This window comes from Geotrypetes seraphini, chromosome 2 (genome assembly GCF_902459505.1).
Source record: "Geotrypetes seraphini chromosome 2, aGeoSer1.1, whole genome shotgun sequence".
Taxonomy (NCBI): Eukaryota; Metazoa; Chordata; class Amphibia; order Gymnophiona; family Dermophiidae; genus Geotrypetes; species Geotrypetes seraphini.
The window spans coordinates 519643455-519658333 of NC_047085.1; the positions used below are offsets into that span (position 1 = coordinate 519643455).

Here is a 14879-nt window from a genome sequence, read left to right on the forward strand (position 1 = left end):
CCTATTCCTGTAAGGCCCCTTGGTACCTCCCATATCGTAGAGGACTGAAGCAGAAATGTCGAGCTCTGGAGTGCAAATGGAAAAAATCTAAATCCCCTATAGATAGACAGTCCTGGAAGGTCAATATTAAGTTTTACAATACAGTACTGAAAAAAGCAAGGAAGAACTTCTACGGTGATAAAATCTCCAGATCCAACAACCAGAGTAGTAAATTATTCAACATCTGGCGCTCCTTAACTTCCAGAAACGACTCCACCTTGCTCCTCTCCTCTCTTTCAGCCGATGTTCTAGCAAACTTCTTCAACGAAAAGGTCACTACCTTGAGATGCTCCTTCCCACCTGCAGTCTCCTACAACTCTGGTGCCAACCGACTCCAGCCCTACCCTAACGGTCTCCAACCCTATCCCAGTCGACAGATCTTGGACTGCCTTTGAGCAAGTTTCCGAATCCCTGGTTTTTAAACTTTGCCTCAAACTGAAATCCTGCAACTGTACCTTGGACCCATTCCCCTCCTACTTATATGAGAAAATTCCCGCACAGGCCATCTCATCCCTTACCAAACTTATAAACGCCGCCCTACATTCGGGCCTTTTTCCCCAGAAATGGGATATATTGCCTTGACCCCACTACTGAAAAAATCTGACCTAGACCCTTCCATACCATCCAGCTATCGCCCAATAGCAAACATCCCTCTCCTAACCAAGATGCTAGAGTCCATCATATCTACCCAACTTTCATCCTATTTAGAGAAATTCTCTATTCTCCTACCTTACCAATATGGCTTTCGTCCCAACTTCAGCACCCAATCCCTATTGACCTCCTTAATCTCAAAGGTTCAACAACGTCATTCTCGTAATAAGTTCGCCGTTCTTCTACAATTCGACCTTTCTGCAGTTTTTGACGTCCATCATGATATTCTAGTTTACCAACTCTCCGAGATAGGCATTAACTCCACAGTCCTTGACTGATTCTTGAAATTCTTACGTTCCCGCTCTTACACTGTCAACATGAATGGCACCTCATTCTCCCCCTGGAAACCAACATGTGGAGTCCCGCAAGGCTCACCTCTGTTTCCTATTCTTTTCAACATCTATATGTCTTCCCTAAAACTTCTCCATCTATCCCCCCTAGAAACACTTTACACTTATGCTGATGACATCCTTGTCCAACTCGAACCTCACTAACCTCTCTGAAAACATATCCTCATGTATAAAGAACCTCCAATCCTGGGCCCACACCGTGCAAATGAAACTGAACGAGTCCAAAACAAAACTACTTTGGCTTGGCCCAAAATTAGACTAACTACCCACCTTCATCCCACTGTCCTCTGGCTCCACTCTGCAGCTTGAGTTCTCAAGCAAAGTTCTGGGTATCATAATTGATTCTACATTGTTCTTCAACGATCACCTCAATTCCTTGGTAAAAAAATGTTTTTCAGTCTTCACATGCTGAGGAAAGTGAGATCATGTTTCCATCAAAAACACTTTGCCGTCCTTGTCCAATCCATCATCCTTTCCAGACTGGACTATTGCAACTCTATCTACTTAAGCCTAACAAAGAAAAACCTTCAAAGACTTCAGCAGATTCAGAATGCTGCGGCTAAGCTTATCTTCGCAAAAAGCAAATTTGACCATGTCTTACCGCTCCTGTCCAAGCTTCACTGGCTCCCGATAATCTCAAGGGTCCACTTTAAATGCGCCTATCTAACTTTCAAGATCCTACACGGCATCCTTCCTCCCTTTATTCCACTTTCTTGGAATTCCTCAAATCCCAATTCCACCAGATCCACCCAAAAATTAAAACTATCCTTCCCCTCATTAAAAGGCATTTCCCATGCAGGAAAACTAGGGACCTCCCTCCCCTTCAGAATCACTGAGCTCTGGAACAACCTTACCTCCCCTCTTTGGAATCTGAGCCCCTCCAACTTTTCTGTAAACATCTGAAAACCTGGCTATTCTCAAAAATGTAATACTTCCTCCCTCTCTGGTATACTAAGCCCTCTAAACATTCTTTATACTATGGCCTTTAACCCTTCATTGGAGTTCCTTTCTATCCCAACTCCTGTAAACCGTGCCAAGCTCTGCAATTGTGGAGAGGATGCGGTATACAAACCTAAGGTTTAGTTTAGTTTAGATCTTATCTTCAGGACACTCGGTTTATTAGACGAAGGTTTTGCTGACATCAAGGTAGACTACATCTAGTGCATGTCCTCTATGCAATTTTCTAGTCATCTCAGATTCCTTTGTCATGATTTTCCCTTGGAGAAACCATGTTATCTTAGATCTTGAAACCCATTTGATTCCGGGTAGTTCACTATTTTTTCCTTCATTAGAACTTCCATTACTTTTCCAATTAAACGATTACAGATAATCCAGAACGCCGCTATTAAATTAATCTATAAGGCAAAAAAATTCGATCATGTCACGCCCCTACTTAAGAAAGCCCACTGGCTCCCAGTAGCACATAGAATAGTATTTAAACAATGTTTACTTATTTTCAAGGCTTTAGAACACAAAACTCCAGCCTTTATATTTAGACTTTTAATACCCTATACTACCTCTAGATCTCTTAGATCTCAAGATCAGCAACTTTTAGCAATTCCCTCTCTAAAAGTTATTAACACAAGGCGTAACACTATCTTTTCCATAACAGCCCCTCAATCTTGGAACAATCTTCCACTGTACCTAAAACAGGAAAAAAATTTAACAAAATTTAAGTCAGAACTTAAAAGTTTCCTATATATTGACGCCTTTAATAACTAATTCTTCTCTTTTTTCTTTCCGCATCCTTAACTTAAAAGGTCAATTGTCTTTGTCCCCCTTCCTATCGTTTTTTCCCCTGAATTTAATTAAATATTTTAAATTCGAATTAATAATTTTATTATTGAATGTAACCATTAAATAATTTTTCCTTATGTTTCACTCTAACCTATTTAAATTACCTTTAAATGTAATGTAATATGTGCTATTTGTATTTTAGATAATTGTTTGTTTAATTGAATAATTGCAAGTGTGTTACCAACAATTTTATTTGTACATCGCCTTGAATTTTGAATAGGCGATAAATCAAAAATACCTAATAAACTTGGAAAATAAAAATAATAAATAATAATAATAACCGAAGTGAGATTTACTGGCATATAGTTTCTGACCTCTTCTCTATTACCACTTTTGGGAAGAAGGACCACATTCGCTCTTCTCCAGTCCCTCAGAACCTCTCCTGTCTTTAAGGATTTAACTGTGTGAGAGGACCCGAAAAAATTCTCTGAGCTCCCTCAATATCCTAGAATGGATCTCATCTGGTCCTATGACTTTTTCCACTTTAGTCCTTCAAATTGTTCATTAACACTCACTTCTGTGAATGGTGTGATATCTTCTCCAGTCCCATATTTACAAACATAGAAACATGATGGCAGATAAAGGCCAAATGGCCATCCTGTTTGCCATCCACAGTAACCATTATCTCTTCCTATTTCTAAGAGATTCCACTTAACTATCCCAGGCTTTCTTGAAATCATTACCTATAGTAATAGCAGGAGAAGTGTATAATTATTTACACTACACCCAGAGAGACAGACACACCACACTAAGATATGCATGTATACAGAGAAACACTGCCGACCTTACAGACAAGCCCAGAAAATTATTTTGACTTTCTGCGCAATTGTATAGATTGGCACCAAGATGTGATCTTAAGCCATTATAGAAGACCAGTACAAAGCCACTTTGGCATGCTGATAGCTTTTCAATGGCTGATGTAAGTTGGTGTGACTAAGTGCAAGATGCTCATCTAATTGTATTCTTTAAGACGTACAGGTCACTTGGCGACATATCCACGCTCCATCCATGTGTTCGCCTTCCCTTGCAGTTGCACCCTAAGCAACTTATGTGCCCCAGTTATACAATAACGCCTGATGGTGATGCTGGAGGCGCTGAGTGTGTTTCTGGTTTGTGTTTCAGATGCGGGTAACGTTTGAGGACATCGCTGTCTCTTTCTCTCAGGAGGAGTGGGAGTATTTAGATGAAGAACAGAAGGAGCTTTACAGGGAGGTGATGAAGGAGAATTATGAGATTCTGATCTCCCTAGGTAAGAATTTTATCTGCATCTAAAATTTTAAACTAATATGAGACATTTTTCTGTACTTCGTTTGCTCCAAAAACATCCAAGTGTGATTAGGATCTCTCTTTACTAACCTCTAACTTAAGCTGACAGTGTGAGGGCCCATAAGACTATATTGTGTGTCCTACAAGTTTTCTCCCTTTGAATTCAGGTGTGGATCATTCTCTATTGAAGCAAAGCAAAAATCTAGGGTCAGAGTCTGTCTGCAGAAGATACATTGTACGTGGAAACAGTCTTTGAGACCAGTGAAAAGTCATGTGCTCTGGTCATCGATCTCTGCTCAGCTTATGGCACTTTCTGACACTCTGGATTCCTCCAAAAGCTGCAGAATTATTTCCAGCATCACCATGTGATAAGAGTAATAAAATAAATCCTCACCAACTTCTGTTTCTATTAGAGGGAAAAATATCAGGTCAAGTTCTTAAAAATTATGTTGTTCCCCTCCCCCCCCGATAGGATTTAATTTTGGTTTCTCCTCTTTTCAACCTTTATCGTGGAATGAAACTTGTGATAATTTGACTCCTGTATAATAGAAAAAGCTCTTTGGAGGATTTATAACATTCTCTAGAGGAAAACATTGAGACTTCATTCTTTTGTCACCTGTGCTGGGGCCAAAATATCTGACCCTTTCCCTGGAACTGGTTGGAGTTGAACCATGTTTCTATGTTTCATTCCTCTTTCCTTCTGTCTCTATAAATTGTTCTCCCTTCTGTGAGGAGTAGGGGATTTGGCCTAACCATACTGCTAAGACACCAAATATGACTCCTAATTAGCACTCCACGTTCTCAGAGAAAAATGACCTCCTTGAGCGCAACTGAGGTTCAGGGAAAGTTTAATGTGTAAATCACAACATTGCAGGAGCTATAAAGAAGGCAACTTCTGGTTTTACTGTAGGCAAACAGCTAACTTGACTACAAGATAATAAAATTTAAAGTACAACCACTACGTCACTCAGACTGGTATCAGCATAAAGGAAAATAGGTTCCTATCTAACACCAGAGCCAATAATAAATCTAAGTGAATCAAAGGGCCTCGCTCCAGAATTTATGGGGATAGCTGGGAGTAGAAGGCTCAGTTGGTATGCAAGGAAAAACTTTTAGAGCAGTTAAATCAAAGTAGAGGCAAAAATCAAAAGCTTGGCTGAGGAAAGCTAAATGGAGAACAAGTGAAGTAAAGCCTCCATTCACCAGTCAAGGGAGCCCATAGCCAGGGAGGAGAAATGACTGCTGGGGAAAAGACATGTTTATTCTTAAGAATTTCTTAGTGGAAAACTTCTTTCTTCAAGGTCAGCCCAGCTAGGTCACACATGTTTGCATTGCCTTTGAGATCATCTTGTTCATGATCAAAGAACAGTAGCATTCTCAAGTCTCAGTGACAGTAGTACAAAATGAAGAGGAAGATAATAGGCATCTCAGACCTGGTGGAAGGAGGACAATCACCGGGACGCTGTGTTATCAGGGTGCAAATTATATCGCAGTATTAAGAGTGGATTAAATTTGAGAAGGGAGGGGTTGTGCTATATCTTAAAGAGGGAATTGAGTCAAACAAAATAAACATTATCCCAGGACAAGCAGGCAGGTATTCTCACTAGTGGGTGACGTCATCCAACGGAGCCCCGATGCGGACATCTCACAAGCATACTTGCTTGTAGAAACTTTTAGAAGTTTCGAGTTGCCCACACCGCGCATGCGCGAGTGCCTTCCCTCCCGATGCACCGAGCGTGTCTCCTCAGTTCTTTCTCTTCCACGGAGCTGAGAAGATTGCCTTTGAAACTCTCTGCACGAAGTTCCTTTTTTCCTTTTTGTGCCTTCTGTGCCCGTGGGTTTGGGTTTTTTTTGTGCTCATTCCTGTTGGCTCACGTTACGTTTTGTTGTTTTGAAAAAAAAAAAAATTTTGTTCGACCGGGCAGGTCGCGTGGCCGCGGCCCTGCGGCTTTGACCTTGCGGCGGAGCTTTTTCGGCCTATGTCCCAGACTGTTACCGGTTTTAAAAAGTGTGTCAAGTGCCAGCGTGCGATTTCGTTGACGGACCCACATCGACGCTGTCTTCAGTGTCTCGGGCCTCAACACCTTCCGAAATCGTGCCGGCCTTGCTCCACGCTCACAGCACGTGCGTTTAAGCGTCGCTGTATTTTGTGAGAGTCGCTGTTTGGCATGGAGGTGTCCCCATTACTGCCCTCTTCCCAGAGCGCCACGCCTTCGACTTCCGATCCTACATCTTCGGCCTCGAGTCTGCTCAAGCCTGCCTCGTTTGTGCCGGCTTCGACCTCGAAGCAGGCTGCGGTGCCTTTCGATGTCTCTTCAGGTCAGATAGCGCAGCCTCCTATCCCTCCAGTGGTGCTTAAGGTGCCCAAGGCCTCCAAATCCAGGCCCCCTGGTGGCCGACTGACAGACGTCCGTGCAGGAGGTCCCATTTCTGATGTGGATCCCTCTTTGCCAGCGTTGTTTCATGCCTTGATGGAGAAGCGATTTGTCAAGCTCTTTACCAAAATTGGGCCGACGCTTCTCTCCCAGATCCAGCCTGGGCACGCGGAAGCCTCCCGCGAGGTTGAGCCGCCTCCGGTGCCTCCTCGGCGCACACTCTCGTTGCTGGGAGCAGAGTCTCGGCGAGTGTCTGGTCTGGCTTCGGGGCATGTCTCACAGGGAGCAGAGTCTTTGGTCATGCCACCTTTGGAGCCGATACCCTCGATCCATGGCTTCCCTGGTCCGGACCCTTCCTCGGCGATGCCGGGTCTTGAACCTTGGAGAGCGCCTCAGGGGGCCTCGTCTCAGCCTCTGATGCTTCGATCCACGGCCTCCAGTCCCATCTACTCGGTGGCTGCCTCGTCTGGGCATCGCTCGCCTCGTCGCTCGAGGCCTGCTTCTCGATACAGCTCCAGTCGTCGATCGAGGCATTCATCGAGACACGCCTCGCCTCGTCAGAAGCAACCTTTCCGGGAGTTTTCTCCAGAATACTCGCCCCCTCCTCCCATGCCGGAACTTGAAGACTGCGGGGGTTCGTTCTCTCCATGCCGGTCCTCGGCATCGGCGGACCAGGCCGCCTCAACGTCTTCGAGCCCGCCTCGAGGCCCGGCTCTGGCGGACCAGTTGTCATTCTTGTCCTTCCTGAGGCAGATGGCGGTGGATCTGGATATCACCCTGGATTCGGGTTCCAAGTTCTCGAAGGAGTATCTGGAGACGATGCATCTTCCTCAACCTCCTACCGAGTCTCTGCGCCTGCCTCTACACAAGCTTCTGGACCAGACTTTCATGAGGTGCTTCGAGACCCCATACTCCATCCCGGCGGTTCTGGGGAAGTTGGATGCTCGCTACCGCACGGTGCACCATAAGGGCTTCAACGGGGCACAGCTCTCGCACCAGTCTCTTTTGGTTGAATCCTCTCTGAAGAGGTCTCACCCCTCCCAGGTCTATGCTTCTACACCTCCTGGCCGGGAGGGCAAAACCATGGACAGATTTGGCAGGTGCATCTACCAGAACTCGATGATGGCTTCTCGAGTCCTCAATTACAGCTTTCATTTTGCAACCTACTTTGAGTTTTTCCTCTCCATCCTTAAAAAGTTTTTACACTATCTGGATTCTCAGGCTCGCTTCGAGTACTCGGAGGTACTGGCATCGTTGTCCCAGCTCCGCCTACAGATGATGCAATCGTCTTACGACGCTTTCGAGCTCTCGGCCAGAGCGGCAGCCTGTTCGGTGGCCATGAGGCGCTTTGCATGGCTTCGCACCATCGATATGGACCCGAATCTCCAGGACAGGCTGGCGAACGTTCCATGTGCGAGTCCATCGAGGCAGCTACGGAGAAGTTATCCAAGCATGAAAAATCTTTTCGGTCTATCCTCCGTCAGAAGCCTAAGCCTGCCATCTCTCGTCCGGCTCGTCCTCCTATGATTTATCAGTGGCGGTACCCGCCGAAGCAGGCTCCTGCCATTCGGCCGCCAGTGAAGAGGCAGCATCAGCAGAAGCCCCAACAAAAGCCTCAACCTTCTGCTGTCCCCAAGGCTCCCCAGCCTTTTTGACTGTCTCGTAGGTAGCATAACTTCCATCGTTCTGCCCTCCCCTCTTTTTCCCATCGTTGGTCGTCTCCATCATTTTTACCATCGATGGACGGCTATTACCACCGACCTCTGGGTCCTTTCCATCGTAAGAGAGGGATACTCTCTTCAGTTCCATCATGTTCCCCCGGAACGTCCTCCAAGAGAGTATCTTTCCAACTTAACCCAGACTGCCCTTCTTCTTCAGGAAGCTCAGGCTTTGCTCCGGCTTCGCACCGTCGAGCCGGTCCCTGTGGACCAGCAGAACAGGGTTTTTTACTCCCGGTACTTCCTTGTTCCGAAGAAGACGGGCGACCTGTGTCCTATTTTGGACCTCAGGGTGCTCAACAAGTTCCTGGTCAGGAAAAAGTTTTGCATGTTGACCCTGGCTTCTCTCTCTCCCCTCCTCGAGCAGAACGACTGGTTATGCTCTCTGGATCTCAAGGAGGCCTACACTCATATTCCAATCCATCCGGCCTCCCGTCAATACCTCAGATTTCGGGTGGGACATCTTCATCTTAAGTACAGAGTGCTTCCTTTCGGCCTCGCTTCGTCTCCCAGAGTCTTCACCAAGTGCCTGGTGGTGGCGGCCACAGCACTCAGGAACCATGGCCTGCAGGTGTTTCCCTACCTCGACGACTGGCTCATCAAGGATTCCACGTCTCAGGGGGTCGTCCGGGCCACTCAGAGGACTATCTGGTTTCTACAGAGTCTGGGATTCGAGATCAACTTTCCCAAATCCCATCTTCAACCTTCACAGACTCTCCCCTTCATCGGAGCTGTTCTGGATACTATTCAACTCAGAGCGTTCATTCCGCAGCAGCGCCTGGCGGCTCTTCTTCAGCTTTGTCACTCAGTCTCTTCTCGTCCGTCCATCTCGGCGAGACACATGATGGTGCTCCTAGGCCACATGGCCTCTACGGTTCACGTGACGCCTTTTGCCAGACTTCACCTGCGGATTCCTCTGAACCCTGGCTTCTCAATGGTCGCAGATCTCCGACCCTCTGACTCGTCACATTCAGGTCACTCCTGCTCTACTGCAGTCGCTTCGCTGGTGGATGCTCTCTTCCAATCTTTCCAGAGGTTTGCTGTTTCACATGCCTTCCCATCAGTAGGTCCTCACGACCGACTCCTCGACCTATGCTTGGGGGGCTCATCTGGACGGGCTCCGCACCCAGGGCTATTGGACGAGTGCGGATCGTCTGTGTCATATCGATCTCCTGGAACTCAGGGCAATTTTCAATGCTCTCACTACTTTTCAGCATCTACTGCACGACATGGTGGTCCTCATTCGTACGGTCAATCAGGTCGCGATGTACTATGTCAACAAACAGGGCGGCACGAGATCGGCCTCCCTCTTTCAGGAAGCTCTGAAAGTTTGGGATTGGGCGATTCGCCACCACACCTTCCTCAAAGCTGTCTACATTCAGGGGGCGGACAATGCCTTGGCGGACAACTTGAGTCGCCTTCTACAGCCTCACGAGTGGACTCTCCATTCCACACCCCTTCATCAAATCTTCTCCCTGTGGGGAACACCTCAGATAGACCTCTTTGCAGCTCCCCACAACTTCAAACTGCCTCAGTTCTGCTCCAGGATCTACACTCCTCATCGTCTCGAGGCAGATGCTTTTCTTCTGGACTGGGGGAATCTCTTTCTGTATGCATTTCCTCCGCTTCCTCTCATTCAAAAGACTCTGGTCAAGCTCAAGTCCGACCAGGCAACCATGATTCTGATTGCTCCTTGGTGGCCCAGGCAACCTTGGTACTCCCTTCTTCTGCAACTCAGCAGCAGGGAGCCCTTCCTTCTGCCAGTGTTTCCATCTCTGCTTACACAGCATCAGGGGTCTCTGCTTCATCCCAACCTGCAATCGCTACTCCTGACAGCTTGGTTGCTCTCAGCGTAACTTCCCTTCAGTTTCCACCAGCTGTGCGTGATGTTTTGGAAGCTTCAAGGAAGCCTGCTACTAGACAATGCTATTCTCAGAAATGGACTAGATTCTCTACTTGGTGTTTTTCTAATCACAAGGAACCTCAACACGCTTCCTTGTCCTCTGTTTTGGACTACCTTTTGCACCTGTCTCGTTCTGGTCTCAAGTCTACATCAATCAGAGTCCATCTTATTGCAATTGCTGCTTTTCACCAGCCTCTTCAAGGGAAACCTCTGTCTGCACATCCTGTGGTTTCCAGGTTCATGAAAGGACTTTTCCATGTCAGTCCTCCCCTCAAACCGTCTCCGGTGGTTTGGGACCTCAATGTTGTTCTTTCTCAACTCATGAAGCCTCCATTTGAACCTCTTAGCAAGGCTCCTCTGAAATTTCTCACTTGGAAAGTGGTGCTTCTCATTGGCCTCACTTCTGCCCGTTGGGTGAGTGAACTTCAAGCGTTGGTTGCGGATCCGCCTTTACAGTGTTTCATCATGACAAGGTGGTCCTCCGCACTCATCCCAAATTCCTCCCCAAAGTGGTCTCGGAATTTCATCTAAATCAATCCATTGTTCTTCCTGTGTTTTTTCCAAAGCCTCATTCTCATCCTGGAGAATCAGCTCTTCACACTCTGGACTGTAAGCGTGCTTTGGCTTTCTACCTGGAACGCACCAAGCCTCACAGAACTGCTCCTCAACTTTTCATCTCCTCAGTTCCGAACAAGTTGGGACGCCCTATCTCTAAGCGCACCATCTCCAACTGGATGGCAGCTTGTATCTCTTTCTGCTATGCCCAGGCTGGATTACCCCTTCACAGTAAAGTCACAGCCCATAAGGTCAGAGCAATGGCAGCCTCTGTAGCTTTCCTCAGATCGACACTGATTGAGGAGATTTGCAAAGCTGCTACTTGGTCCTCAGTTCATACCTTCACCTCACACTATTGTCTGGATACCTTCTCCAGACGGGATGGACAGTTTGGCCAAACAGTATTACAAAATTTATTCTCCTAAGTTGCCAACTCTCCCACCATCCCATTTGGGTAGCTTGGAGGTCACCCACTAGTGAGAATATCTGCCTGCTTGTCCTGGGATAAAGCAATGTTACTTACCATAACAGTTGTTATCCAGGGACATCAGGCAGCTATTCTCACGTCCCACCCACCTCTCCTGGGTTGGCTTCTCTGCTAGCTATCTGAACTGAGGAGACACGCCCGGTGCATAGGGCGGGAAGGCACTCGCGCATGCGCGGTGTGGGCAACTCAAAACTTCTAAAAGTTTCTACAAGCAAGTATGCTTGTGCGATGTCCGCATCGGGGCTCCGTTGGATGACGTCACCCACTAGTGAGAATAGCTGCCTGCTGTCCCTGGATAACAACTGTTACGGTAAGTAACATTGCTTTCTGCATGTAACAGAAAGCAGCGTTAAATCCTTATGGATAGAAATTCCATGTTTGAAGGTAAGGAGTATACTGGTAGGGTTGTGCTACCATCCCCCAGGCAGAACAAACAGACAGATGTAGAAATATCTACAAAAATTAGTAAAGCTGGCACATTGGGCAACAGTGAGTTCAGTAACCCCAATATTGACAAATTGTAGCCCAATATTGACAAATTGTAGGACAGGGAGTGCTAGGGAGGTAAAATTCCTAGACGTAATAACTGACTACTTCTTGCAGAGACTCGTCCAGGAACTGATGAGTGGGAGCTATTTTAAATCTAGTCCGTAGAGGAATACAGGGCATAATACAAGAGGTAACAGTGTTGGGTCCGCTGGGAAACAGAGATCATAACATAATCAAATTTGGGCTGATATCTAGAGTGAAATCACTAAGGAAATCTTCTATAAGCAGCATTTAATTTTCAAAAGGGTGACTATGGTAAAATGATTAAAAAGAAGCTAAAAGGGCCTATGGTACCGATCCAAGATGGTGACTAAGAAGGACGCATAGTGCTGAGCTCTGCGTTAGCGCCGTTCTTAACCCTCTCCTTGCGGTCAATTACTTTGAGCGTCGGCTCGGAGGTTTTTCAGGCTGGGCTCTGCTGGTCTGTTTTCCTTCCTTTGGCGGTGTATGCGGTGGCCGCGCTAGTTGTTTTGAGACAATGGGAAAGGAAGGGAGATCTGTGGCCATAAGCTCCAGACGGATGATTCAGATGACACTGGATGCTAGAACAAAGCGCCAACCAATGGGGACTCCCCAGGCTTCAAGAGGAATGCCGAGTGAATCGGCAGGGCTTAGTGGAGATCGAGCTTCTTTGAGCACATTCCAGAGGCAGGCTCGAAGTTAGATTGATGCATCGGAGGAGGTGAAACAGCTAACCCAGGCAGGGATATTGCTGTTAAGCCCCTGAGGAAAAGTGGGAGCAGATGAGATGGAGGGACTAGCTCCCACTGAAGCCTGACCAACGGTGCCCGATGCAAAAATGGGTGAGAACCTTTCCACTTCAATCGTTAGGCCAACCTGAAGAAACTCCAAGACACTAGGAATCAATGGAACAGATGGGTCCACCTGTCACAGGGTGCATCAGGCCTGGTAGCACTTCCAAGCCTTCAAATAGGCCACTAGTGTGGACTTCTTTTGCAGTAAAGCAACATGGCAATCACAGTCAAAGTATAGCCTCAGTTAGTGAAGGCCGCGCGCTCAAGAATCACATCATATAACCAAAGCGGTCCTGATTCTGAATCGAAATTGGACCCTGCATGAGGAGACAAGGAAGCTGAAGCCCCTGATCCTGCTGGAGCCAAACCTAGTCAGAATACTACAGCTGTATCGGCCAATCAGGTATGACTAAGATCACCAGACCTCCATAGGCCGCTATCCAACTCAGCAGATGTCCTTTCATGGGCCATGGAGGGAAGACATATAGGAACCCTCACCATGGCTAGGGCTGAACTAGAGCGTCCAGTTTGGCGCTGATAGCTTTGCAACGCTGATTGAAGAACTGAACTGCTGACTTGTTGGTCACGGTCGCCAAGAAATCATAGAAACATGGTGGCAGATAAAGTCAAATGGGCCATCCAGTCTGCCCATCCGCAGTAACTATTATCTCTTCCTCTCTCTAAGGGATCCCACATGCCTATCCCAGGCTTTCTTGAATTCAGACACAGTTTCTTTCTCCACCACCTCTTCTGGGAGACTGTTCCATGGATCTACCACCTTTTTGTAAAAAAGTATTTCCTTAGATTACTACTCAGCCTATCATCTTTTAACTTAATCCTATGCCCTCTCATTCCAGAGCTTCCTTTCAAATGCAAGAGACTCGATTCATAGAAACATAGAAAGATGACGGCAGAAAAGGGATATAGCCCATCAAGTCTGCCCACTCTACTGATCCACCCCATTAAGTCTGAGTGCAAATCACCCAGTTCCTTAACTCGACTTTCGTAGGGATCCCACGTAGATGTCCCATTACAGCAAATCCTCATGTGACTTGAACAACTGTCCCCCCATAACTACTAGCTACAGCATCCACTAAATTTAAAGCTAGCCTCATGCTATGGCTGCAAACTACACTAAGGGAAGGTCACTTCTCACCGGAACTAGGCGAAATCATAATTACTCCCATTCTGAAAGATCTCAAAGGTCCAATAGACAACCCAACAAACTATAGACCAATCGCCTCTATCCCACTATACATCAAACTAATAGAAGGACTTGTCGCACATCTTCTCTCCAACTACCTTGAAGACCACCACATTCTGCATCCATCACAATCTGGATTCAGAACTAACCACAGCACAGAAACTCTATTGGTATCGCTATTAGACATAGTCCGACAACACCTCAGCAAAGGAAACAAGCTGCTTCTCATCCAAGCTCGATCTATTAGCAGCATTCGACCTAGTAGACCATCCCACACTACTCCAGATACTAGACGCAATAGGAATCTCAGGTAAAGTTCACAATTGGTTCCAAGGTTTCCTTAAAACACGAACATACAGAGTTAAGTCAAAAGATCATATATCCGACCCATGGTCAAACCCATGTGGAGTACCACAAGGATCACCACTATCGCCCATACTATTCAACCTCTTCATAGCGTCCCTTGGCACAACCCTAGACACCCTAAACATAGTATCATTCAGCTACGCAGATGATATAACTATCCTCCTCCCCTTCGACATTCAAGACCCCTTATCCACAGAACGCCTGAAAATAACAATGGAAACCGTAGAAAAATGGATGTCCAACCATAAGTTGAAGCTGAACTCGGATAAAACTAAATTCCTATTACCGTATTTTCACGCATATAACGCGCGCGTTATACGCGTTTTTACCTACCGCGCATACCCCTCGCGCGTTATATGCGTGAGCGCGGTATACGAAAGTTTTCAAACATAGTTCCCACCCCGCCCGACGCCCGATTCACCCCCCCAGCAGGACCACTCGCACCCCCACCCCGAACGACCACTCGCACGCGCTCCCACCCGCACCCGCATCCACGATCGGAGCAAGAGGGAGCCCAAGCCCTCTTGCCCGGCCGACTCCCCGACGTCCGATACATCCCCCCCCCCCCCGGCAGGACCACTCGCACCCCCACCCCGAAGGACCGCCGACTTCCCGACAATATCGGGCCAGAAGGGAGCCCAAACCCTCCTGGCCACGGCGACCCCCTAACCCCACCCCGCACTACATTACGGGCAGGAGGGATCCCAGGCCCTCCTGCCCTCGACGCAAACCCCCCTCCCCCCCAACGACCGTCCCCCCCCAAGAACCTCCGACCGCCCCCCCAGCCGACCCGTGACCCCCCTGGCCGACCCCCACGACCCCCCCACCCCCCTTCCCCGTACCTTTGGAAGTTGGCCGGACAGA

General features: G+C 47.4%; 1 pseudogene; it reads left to right on the forward strand.

Annotated features, from left to right (window-relative positions):
• Positions 1-3959: 3959 nt before the first annotated feature.
• The window catches only part of LOC117354676, a 55441-nt pseudogene continuing 44521 nt past the window's right edge, over positions 3960-14879 (forward strand).